This window comes from Octopus bimaculoides, chromosome 23, assembly GCF_001194135.2.
Source record: "Octopus bimaculoides isolate UCB-OBI-ISO-001 chromosome 23, ASM119413v2, whole genome shotgun sequence".
In the NCBI taxonomy this organism is placed as follows: Eukaryota; Metazoa; Mollusca; class Cephalopoda; order Octopoda; family Octopodidae; genus Octopus; species Octopus bimaculoides.
The window spans coordinates 23,548,195-23,550,694 of NC_069003.1; the positions used below are offsets into that span (position 1 = coordinate 23,548,195).

Here is a 2,500-nt window from a genome sequence, read left to right on the forward strand (position 1 = left end):
AGAAACTAGATAAAACGATAGATATAAAGATAACCATACCAGTGGATAGGGGGTGTGGACAGTAGGTTAAAGTTGTAATTGGGGCTGTAGTGATGACGATAGTGTTGTTGATGTATGTATATATTTGTATGCAGTGGAGGCACAATGGCCCAGTGGTTAGGGCAGCGGACTCGCGGTCATAGGATCACGGTTTCGATTCCCAGACCGGGCGTTGTGAATGTTTATTGAGCGAAAACACCTAAAGCTCCATGAAGTTCTGGCAGGGAATGGTGGCGAACCCTGCTGTACTCTTCCACCACAACTTTCTCTCACTCTTACTTCCTGTTTCTGTTGTGCTTGTAATTCAAAGGGCCAGCCTTGTCACACTGTGTCACGCTGAATATCCCCGAGAACTACGTTAAGGGTACACGTGTCTGTGGATTGCTCAGCCACTTGCATGTTAATTTCATGAGCAGGCTGTTCCGTTGATCAGATCGACTGGAACCCTCAACGTCGTAAGCGACGGAGTGCCAACATACATGTTTGTATGCACAGCAATCCCAACAGAGATGTGTTCAGCCTAAGATATTTTTGTTGCTTTTTCTCTTTACCATATTTGGGGGGAAAAAATGTGAAGTTTCATGACAAGAAGAGCATCCTGGTGCAGGGAAATCTACCTCAGCATAATTTGTTTGATTAGCTTGGAGAAGTGGATATTAGTGATGAGGGTGATATATAAATATATGCTTGTGTATGTGTGTATGTGTGTGCATGTATGTACAGGGTGTGGTGAATAAATTGTCATCTAAGTTACACAAAAATGAAAATAACACTGACATCTTATTTTAACAGATATGTTTACCAAAATTATATAATAATATCTTGAAATACTAAAGAGTAAATTTATTCAATAAAATCGCCATTGGCTTCAACCACAGCCTCTAGACGACTTTGGAACTCATCTGGATAGTCTCCTTGTTTAAGTTGGTGAATGCTACCATAATCCTTGATTTCAGTTCCTCTTTTATGTTACAAAGCATTTTGTTGGTCTTTCACTTAACTGCGTCCCACACATAGTAACTAAGGGGGTTGCAGTCTGGAGAGCTAGATGGTCAGATGTTAGGGGTGTTGTGGTCACAGAAATTGTCTGACAACCATGACTGAGTTCTCCTGCTTGTGTAGCATGGTGCAGAGTCTTGTTGCCATATATAGGGTTTTCCAGCAGCCACCCTCTTCACCCAGGGTAGCACTACCTCCTTCAGGCACTTGATGTAAGCCTCCATGTTGAGTCTGAGGCTGTGTGAGAAGATGAATGGAGACATAACGTCACTATCACTACTGATCACTCCAAACACCATGATGTTGACTGGATGTTTGATTTTTATCACTCTCGGTACATGTCCACAGGTTACAGTGTCCTCAATTTGACACCAAAACACTCTGAAATGTTTATATTGGAGTTTCTGTTGTGAATGCCAAGCAGTACAGTATGTTGTTTCCAAATTTCTGACAGAGTGAATTGCATCATGGTGCTGTTTTTCTCACAGACAGTACCCAACTGACCCTACCATACTATGTAGTTGACAAAATCAAAAGCAAACGATGTGCGTGCATGAAATTCAAAATGTAAAATGGTGACAATTTCCGCCATCATGCCCTGTATACATAAAGAGATAGAATAGCAAGGGTTTAAACCAAAAGGCACACTGCATAAGTGTCAGTGGGTATAAATTAATCCATTACTTGGGATATCCCAGAAACAACTGTTAGACATTATTTACTTTTACTAACTTCAATTCATCTTTACATTAATTAAAATATTTTTTAATGATCTGATAATCATGTCCTGTCTTGGTTTTGTTTTCCTCTTCCTTCAATTCATGTATATATGTATATATATATATATATATATATATATATATATATATATATATATATATATATGTATAATCAAAATATGCAACAGGATATCAAGTTGATATCTACTTGATATCTTGTTACTTATTTTGATTTTATTCACCTTACATATATATATGTATTATATATGTGACGATTTGTTAAGCAGTGTCAATTTTACAATTCGGTAAATAACAATAAGGATAATATTTTATAAGCTCGTAAAAGCTTATAAGTGATCACCATGCATTGACTAAGGAAAATAGTCTAATACTGGGGCATACAAGCTCTCGATGGAAAAAAAAGTAGGGTCTTCTGTATGCATGGAACTTGAACTCACACCTCTATATTTTCATGACAAGTATGCTCAGATTTAAGAACTATAATTTCATAGTGCTTTTATAAACAAACACGCGTGTGTATTTTCTGCAATGATTTGGTATGAAGTGTCAATTCTGCAAACAATAATTATAATATTTTATAAGCTTATATATATGTGTGTGTATTTTATATACATATATATATATATATATATATATATATATATATATATATATACAGTTCTATATTTAAGAGATGAGGAATTATTTACATTATTTACATTATTTACATTTGACGGATATTC

General features: G+C 36.1%; 1 protein-coding gene across 1 annotated transcript in view; it reads left to right on the forward strand.

Moving 5' to 3' along the window:
- LOC106882752 (ankyrin repeat and fibronectin type-III domain-containing protein 1) overlaps positions 1-2,500 on the forward strand; it is a 35,818-nt gene that overhangs the window by 16,340 nt on the left and 16,978 nt on the right. The window lies entirely within an intron of this gene.